Here is a 9,758-nt window from a genome sequence, read left to right on the forward strand (position 1 = left end):
CATTAAATCAGTAACAATAAATGCATAGGAAACAAAGAACTGTATAAAAGTATATGAGCAAATGCCAAATTGTAAAATATATATTAGTGATGCTAAGAGGAGGAAAAGAGTTTAGGTTCAAGTTAGTGAAAGCCTCATAGTGACAGCAAGACTTCAGGTTTGCTCAGATGTAAATAAAGGAGGAAAGAAACTGTCATGGTTTTTGTTGGTAAAAATAAAAGAAGAAATAAAGAATATAATGTAATCACTTGGGAAAAATGAGAACACTGACCTAACTGAACCAGATCACTGGTTCATTCTACCTCTTAATAAAGTGTTATGTTCATTGAAATTGCTCAACATTTAGGTTGATAATGTCAAATGACTAGCTAGAAATGATGCAAATATAATATTGAGTCATAAATATCAGGAGGAAAGTCTTAACATATCACAATACACAGTCATAATGCTTAAAGCAAAGTTTTTGAGCATAAGAATTACATGAGAAAAGAGGAAACACATTAGGTAGATGATTGGAAGCAAGTGCAATAAATATTTGTTGACCATTTTAGTTCAATTTTCTTCTCTAATGCAGAAGAATGTAAATGAACGAAGAAGACATGGAAATAAAAAGAAACTGGAACACATAACATGAATAAAAGAATAATTTATTAAAACAGCTATCATGAAAACTCATTGTAATAATGGTTTGTTCGTTTCATTTGCTTCTCATTTCCTAAAGAGCCTATAGTTCCAGAAATAGTATCATATATTTTTAAACAACAAAATTATTTACTGTTGGAAATCAAATTGGAATATTCATACTCTGCCTTAGCCAACAATTTCTGCTCTTCATTTATACTGAAATAATAATAGAAGTAAACACATATACACAGACACATATATAAATAAGTATATATATATACATATATATTCATTTATATACCTTTCATGGCTCAAATGATCATGCTACTTACAACCCAGGCTTCAATTATAAAGCAAAATGTGAGTTTTGGGGCTTCCCTGGTGGCGCAGTTGTTGAGAGTGCGCCTGTCGATGCAGGGGACACGGGTTCGTGCCCCGGTCCGGGAAGATCCCGCATGCCGCGGAGCAGCTGGGCCCGTGAGCCATGGCCGCTGGGCCTGCGCGTCCGGAGCCTGTGCTCCGCAACGCGAGAGGCCACAACAGTGAGAGGCCCGCGTACGGCGCAAAAAAAAAAAAAAAAAGTGAGTTTTGCAAAAACCTTTCTCTTTCTTGAAAACGATACCAAATTATAAATACGGAATATATGAAATATATAATTCATTTTCATTGTTTTTTTAAAATTTTAGTAGAAAATGGTGGTTTTCTTTCTTTTCAAACATAATTAATGTTTTTGAAACTACATTTCAATCATCACAATTCTGGTTTCTATATTTCCTTTTTTCCAGAAAAAGTAAGGCTAATCAAGTTCATGTTATTCCTGCTGTAAAAGTGACTCACATTTGAAATTACCACATGTAAATACAATGACATAACATTTCATAAAGACTAATCAAGGAATCAGACAATAAAAAGCAATCGGTAATATTTTTCAGGGTTTTTTTTTTTTCATTTTTCTTTTAATTTGAAAAAATTGTATTTTCCTAGTTTTAAAATGATGACAATGGAAATTATATTTTACCCTATGTTATGGGAAAGCCTAAACTTGTAAGTAGCACTACAATCACACAAGTAGTACCCCAAAATGTTGCCAGGTTTTTTTCCCTAACACTCAAAATTGACAATAAATGTGTTACTTATGTTATTAAGTGCCGAATGTCAGGGCTACTTTCAAACTCATAATGCTTGAACTAAGGAGAAATTGAAAACATGTAAATCCTATGTCATTGTTTAGATAATTTTCAGTCTTTCCCTATTGCGTGTCTGCTCCTATAATACTGTAAGGAATGTCTGTACCTTCTTAGATCCAATATTTGCCCTGGCAAGGTCTCATCTGATGGGATTAAGTTCTGGCAAGTCTGGGAAAAGCTTTTGTTGGCAACCACTAGCTCTGCCCTCTGCCCTCAGGAAAGTAATTAACAGCTCAGGTCACTCCGTCATCTTTTTTTACCTGGGGAGTTTCACCTATTGGCTGCAGGCACCCCTGCTCTGTCAATTGTCTCTACAATGAACATGCAATTCACAGCCTACAACTTAAAACAGATCATGCAATTGAAACTTCCCAATGCAGAGAGAGAGCAGAAAGGAAGATGGTTAATTCTTAATTATTGTTTGAAATTTGCCTTTAATATGGAATAAAAGTCTCTGTTAAGCTATTAGATTGATTTTGGTCTTTTTTGGTCCTAATTTTTCTTTCTAATCTTATGAGGTGTGATGAATAATAATGCAGTGTGGGCCACAGAAGGGCATTCTATAATATTGAGCAGAGCTTAAAGCAAACTGTTATATTTATATTTATACTTATTTAGGTAAATTTATCAGCCAGGACTAAAACTTTACTGGTAGATACTCTTTATAAGTCATTTTTACAAAAACAGCACTAGATATTGCAAACAATCTTAGAGTTACCAACTTGCCAGTTTAAACTGCTGGATATATAATTTTCCTTGTGGTTCAGAAATGTTAATACTATTTTAATTTCCAAACTTATCTCATCCAACTTCAACCTTTCTGCTAATCCACAGTTCATTTTTCATGTTTCCAAAAAAGCAACATCAGAATAATCAGTAGAGCAACAAATTTGTCCCTATTCATCTGGCATTCAAGTACCTAACACAGGAAATAAAATATTTTGAGAATATTGAAACATTATGTTTTATATAGCATAGATGTGACTGTAAACTAGAATGTATCAAAATGTGCATTTTTTATACTCCTCCAAATAAGTTATATCACTTTTATATACAAATATACATATACCCACATATATGCATCCATGTGTGTATATATATATATATATACACACACACACATATATATATATACACACATATATGTATCTCCATATGCATGTCAAGGATTATGAATTTACTAATTATTTTATAGGGCCTTGATAAAATAAATAAAGCCCAGTTTAGATGATAAGGTTTAGAGTCATATAGTTCAGATTCTGATCCTAAATCTATCACTAGTAAATTAAGAGTAATTAGGGTTTCTCTACATGCCTGGTATCTCCTGTTTGCCTTATAGATCATTATTAATCCTTCTGGATACTCTTCATTGCTAACAAGGAAAGTGATCCTCAAAATGGATTCTGTGATTAGTTGCTTATGTATTTGAGGATTACAGGCATGGGCTCAAAAAATATATATATATATATATATATCTTCCTCTCTATGGTTGACATGGTTACAGTCACAACTTGGGCACACAAACTTTGAAGAGCAGTGTTGTTCTGAAGCTCCTACCAGGTCTCATAAGTCATTTGTACACGTCTCCTCAGCTTTATTTTTCATGATATCATATTGGTAGCATGGGGACACCATGGAAATCAGCAAAGACTATAAATCTGGGATCTTTTCCCATCTCGGGGAGTTGATTTACCAATGCACACAAGGGGCCTCAGCAAGTTACCAGCTGGCAGATTATACTGGATTCCTTCTGTCGTGGAAAGAGCAGTGCTTTGTGCTCACGGGCAGAGTCACACTTTTAGTCATGGGTTTGCCCTCTCTACCCATTGACCTGCCAGCATCATCATTTTGAACTTAGACAATGCCTTATCTATGGTTGTGATAATCCACACATATTTTATTATGAAGAAATGTGACAGTGGAGACAATGGACTCGTGTAAACAGAAGCTACTGATTTAATAAGGAGCCCCATCACCCAGAAGCAGGTAGACTGATAGAAAGATTGAGTGGCCTGATGAAGACTCAATTTCTTCCCTACCTGGAGACAACATTCTTAGGGTTGGGGTATCTACTGGATGCAGTATCAGCATGGCTTACAACAACAGGTAATATTTGATGATCTCCTATACTCCTAAACACACAGATATAAGAATCAAGGAACATAGTTATATGTGGGCCAGTCTCACCAATACACCCAGCCTAGTTGAAGAATTTTATTTATTGTCCTCATGCTTTTGGGCTCAATGGATTTGGAACACCTAGGAAACAGAGGTAAAATTTCTCAATTCGGGGCCCAATGAATTGAAAGTGAGGACTGCCTTTTGGCCTTTTGGGGCATCTTATGTGCCAAATCAATGTTATGACAAAAAAGAAAAAAGAAAGAAAGAAAATGGTTGACATAAGAGTGGGAGGACAGAAGAAAAAATAGTGTGTGCTAACATAGCACTCTGCTTCTCTTATCATATTACTTAAAATGTATATAGTAATTGAATATTTAACCTGCAGAGAAATTACAACTTACTTTGGTTAAATAACTGGCCCTATCTCACACAGCTAACATTTAATTTTATGGCAGATTGGTGTGGAGAACATGCCGTCTGTTTATTTATGTCTGTCCATTTAGTTCCCCGATACAACTGAAACAAAGTAATTTCTCAATAAGTTCCTGCTGAATTAAAATAGATTCTTGCTCTTTTTCCAAATCCCCATTTTAGTAATTTTATTAATTCACTGCAATTGAGTGACAACACATTTTAATAAAAGGAAAGACGTGATTTTTTTTGCATGCTATTAATAAATTCTACCCATGGCCCTTCTCTTTTCGAGACAGTGGCACGAGTTTTGGGATAATGCTGAATTATATGAAATGGCATTTGCCATCATCACTATGTTAGAAGCAATAATCTAGGACAATTATAATAAAAATGAATGCTGCCACATTCTCACTCACCTGTTTGTGTCATGGTATTAGGATTGATGGTGAGATACATAACTGTGACAATAGCACATGTTTTGATAATATACAGTGCATTGCAAGCTAAAAAAAAACAACAAAAAACCCCTTAAACCTTGCATCAGTGTCAAGTGTATAATGAAGTTAAACATAAAATGAAGCCTTATTCAGGACCTCATCACCTATTACTTTCTAGCCCAGCGTCAGTTTTCCTCTTAACATGCAGGCTTTAATAACCTGATCCTGTAATGATTGCTTATCATAATTATGGGAGTAGCATGCTATTCTGTGAGCTATTTCACTGAGACATAAAAATGAGGTCCCTGCCACCTCATTATCAGAGCTCTCATGTCACAACATGTCAATGTAAGAGTGTTGCTCTTTTGGTCCAGCCCTGAAGTTGATTTGATAATTGAAAATCCATTCCCTGAACCATCCATTCCCCCGCCCCACTGGTACAAATTGGATATGATGTCCATTTCATCTAAAGATCTCTGGCTTTTTTAGGTACAGAAAGGTTTGCAGGAAGGGTTTGTGCTAGTATGAAAATAAGCTAGATTTGATTTAGTCTACATATTTTATTGTTTTTAATAACTTATTTGGTTCCCAGTAATCATATAAAATTCAGCCAAATTAAGGTTTCTCACCTAGGTTGATAGATTAGAGTTACATTAATTATATGTGGTATTTTGATGCAAAGAATTTTCAGTGTGGCTAAGACAGAGCTTTTGTCTGACAGACCACAAAAGCGGGAAACACTCTGTAGGAATTAGATTTTCTTTGCCTAGGTCTTCCCCAAACACTATTTGTTTAATCTTAAAATTAGGCTGGCAGAGGATGATAAATACCACATTAAGTGTCCTGTTTCTGAGCGAGGCTGATAAAGTTCAGATAAATCTAGTCAAAACAGAAGGATTGAACAGAAAAGTAAGTGAAGAGAAAGGAACCATTTGGAAGGAATGCTGATAAACGTATAACTGGCTGAAAACGTACACTGGGTCAGGCACCCTAATAAATTATTTGGATAAGTAATCTCATATAATACAATGCCAACACTATCATATTAGCGTTTTTATCCCCCTTTCACATAAGAAATATGTTTAGAAAGATTAAGTTAGTTACATGAAGTTAAAAAAAAAAACTGTCAAAGACAGCACTTGAACTCAAATCTTTCTTACTCACCAGGAGATAGCTGAAAACCAGATAAAAAGGTACCAGGCACTGCTGCTCTGACTTACTTCATTGTTCTTAGTTTTAGTAAACATTTACATGAGGAGACATATTAAAGCCTAACAGGGCTTTGGCCTTTTCTAGCTCATACATTTGAGAGTAACAGCTTGAGGAATAAAACTCTCAGGAATTCAATAAAAGTGGCAACAAATCTCCCTGAAGAGGCTGACTCAGGAGATGTTTTACTTCCTGATAAACATTTCCCTTTCCTGAAGCCTTAGAAGTTGTTCCTTGAGGCAGAAGAGCTTCATAAGAACTGAGGATATGAAATTTCCACAGATTTCTCCCCAAGGTAGGAGTTCAGAAGTGGTAAGCTTTTATAACTGTTGCATTATAAATTAGGAAAAGGAAATAGAAAACTGTCCAAGGTATATTCTAGAACACATTCATAGCATTTCTTAAAAATCACATTCCATTTGTATTTACAAAAATTAAAATCTTCAATAAATATTATGAGGTCCCCATTTGCAAAAACTGAATTAAAAATAAATTTAAAAGTTTTATATAATTTACTGTTTTAAAAATAAATATAGAATTATAATATTGATATGCTCTTACCCAAATTTATAACATTGAGGTTAAACTGGGTGAGGAAGTACTCTTTAAAAATATATATGTGTGTGTTTGTATATATGCAGGACCTAAATATGACAGGCAGTCATTCTAGGACTTGGTCTAGGGATATTGTTCCCAGGGAAATTGGAAAGAGAAAATTGATAAATCAAGAAAAATCCATATTATTAAGGTATAGTACATATGATATCATATAAATAATAATCAGTTTTATTTTATGATTGTTATATAAATTTCAAAACATAATTTTTATAAAATTGAGACGATTTATTTTACATAATCTGAAATGTTATGTAGTTCTACTTCTTAAGGCTGAGCAGGAAGCTCCATTTAAAGTTAAAGCGGGGACGTCCCTGGTCGCGCAGTGGTTAAGAATCCGCCTGTTAATGCAGGGGACACGGGTTCGAGCCCTAGTCCAATTTCAAAATTATAGGCTATTTTAGTCACTCTAAAGAGATTGTTTTTCTCCCCAAACTTTTAACATGGTATCTAATAGATCATGGAAACATTAAAATAACTTAAGATAGCTGTGTCTTCCTTTTTAAGGCAAACTCACATTAAATATGATCTGAAGATGACATAAACAGTGCTTTCTATTAAAAGGAGAGATCATTTAAGTGCTTTCCCATTAGATTTAAACACTGAAGTGTGAATCTCAGATTTCTGGGATTGGGTTGTGGCTCATTGGAGGTCATTATTGACAACTTCCCAAAGTTAGATCCTTTGTTACTTGTATTCCCACTGAATAGTAAACAATATGAGGAGTTACTCCTACACCCTTGCAGTGCCTAGAATATATTGTATACTTATTTGTTTATTAAAGAATGGAAAACACTGGAGTGATCGAATTAGAATGGCTAATAGTTGAGTGGTGGAATCTAATGAAATGAGAGAGGTGAGTCATCTTTCGATTTTCAAATATTTTTCTCAAGTCTACAAAGTATATGTATCTAAATAGAATTGTAACTAGCAATATTAACTGTCTAACTTGTCATCTGCATTGGTGATTATTAAAGTTAAATATTTTTAGTAGAAAAGGAATGAGATGACCTCGTTTAAAAATATGATTCAAATATTTAATCGGTTTATGAATTAGTGAAAATATTTAATTTTTCACTCAGTTTTTCTCAGCCTCATTTTATTTGTAAAGCAGAAATAGTATGTATACTTCTCAAAGATTAATAAGATAAAGTATGTAAAAGTGCTTTGTAAATTGTGTAGTGAATGGAATGAGACATGACCACGTTTCTCTTGAACTTATTTGTGTGTGTGTTTTTGCGTGTGTGTGTGGTATTTAAGATGCATGCATAATGTCTGTATGGGATGTTTTTCATTGGGATGAATTCTAGCTTTGTTACAGAAAATGTGTCATCTTCTGAAAAAAAAACATACTTGCTGAACACAGTCATTTTAGTACATCTGGATATACTTTATGTAAAGTGGCTGTATATCATCATGCCACAATTATGTTTGTTAATGGGTAGCAACAAACTAGCCCTGAATATCTAAGTACAGAAAAAATTCTATTCCTGACTATGAGACTTAGTTACTGGTTTATCCATTGAGTTATCCTAGATATATTCTAGATCTGAATCATCTACCAAGACTCTATAGGGGCTTATTATGAGACTAAAGTATAGTGCTCACTGGATTTTTCACGATTCTAATAAGTTCATTGTTCTACACTAATGAGAAAATCGGATTACAGATGATAGAAGTATAAGTTGGGATGCAGCTTTCTTTAGAAAGCCTTAGTCAAAAGGGCACATGCGCTTTCTAATACTCCTCTTAAAGAGCACTTCTAATGGATGATTCAGCCACCTGAAAGAAGCTTATTGTAATTTATTTATTTGTATGAACACTATCAACTTAAATTGCACAACGTGAGAGTTGAGAGTTAAGTTTTATTTGGGGCAAAATGAGGACTGCAGCCCGGCAGACAGCATCCCAGATAGCTCTGAGAAACTGCTCCAAAGAGGTAGGCAGGTAGGTCAGTATATATGTGATTTTGGTGAAGGGGGAATACATGCAATCCAGCACATATTGTTTTGCAGAAGGTCTCTGCTAGTCACGAGGAGCAGACGTCACCATGAAGGATTTTAGTGCTTTTCTAGATATGAGGAGATGCAAGAATTGGGCTCATAAAATCTTCTCCTGAAAATATCTATCTGAAGACCTGTTCTGCCCGTTTTTCCTAGAGCACGGAGTGCCTCATTGCTGCTCTCCACCTGAGCTCCTTTCAGGGGGTGTGGAAAGTCAGCAGCTGCAGCAGCACGTGATCTAATCCCTGTAGGGATAGATGGCGAGTGCCCATGGGAAATGCCAATTTGTAGTTGACAACATACATCTCCTTGTCTTTCAATTGGCTGTAATTCTACACTAAAACTATAGAGTTGCACACCAGATGACCATGTGTATTAACCAGTGATATTTACACTTTGTGTGTTTGTGTGTCTGTATTTATAAAGTACACGTTTAATTTTCTTTCATGTTTAATGTTTCTCAAAACTATATTATGATGAAGTATTGTCCAACTTTCCAGAATCTTAAATGCCAATTATTTTGCTGATTTTATATTTGTGTCAATACTTTTAAAGTGTTTGGAGTTAAATTTTGAATTACTGATCAAACTTTTATATTTTTAAAGTATATGACTCTGGTTCATTATAAATTTATGTTTACACATTTAAGGCAATCAGACCATGTGGCCAATTATTAAAATATATATGCAGATGACACTCGAATATACTGTCAGCAAGTTCTTCCGAATGAATAAAACCAAACCATATATATATATATATATATATATATATATATATATATATATATATTTTTTTTTTTTTTTTTTTTTCGGTACACGGGCCTCTCACTATTGTGGCCTCTCCCATTGTGGAGCACAGGCTCTGGACGCACAGGCTCAGCGGCCATGGCTCACAGGTCCAGCCACTCTGCAGCATGTGGGATCTTCCCAGGCCGGGGCACGAACCTGTGTCCCCTGCATCGGCAGGCAGACTCCCAACCACTGTGCCACCAGGGAAGCCCCAAACCGTATATTTGACATACTAGCATCTTGGCCAAGGTTAATCAAGTTAGGTATGAAGAACATGAAGCTGGTAGATGTAGATCAGGTACCTTAATGTCTCTAATGAAGGAGGAAATGTAAAATATAATCATTATAGCAAACTGCAAG

Source organism: Delphinapterus leucas, chromosome 1 (assembly GCF_059928025.1).
Source record: "Delphinapterus leucas isolate spDelLeu-1000000601 "Yukka" chromosome 1, BTC_Dleu_Yukka2, whole genome shotgun sequence".
Lineage (NCBI taxonomy): Eukaryota > Metazoa > Chordata > Mammalia > Artiodactyla > Monodontidae > Delphinapterus > Delphinapterus leucas.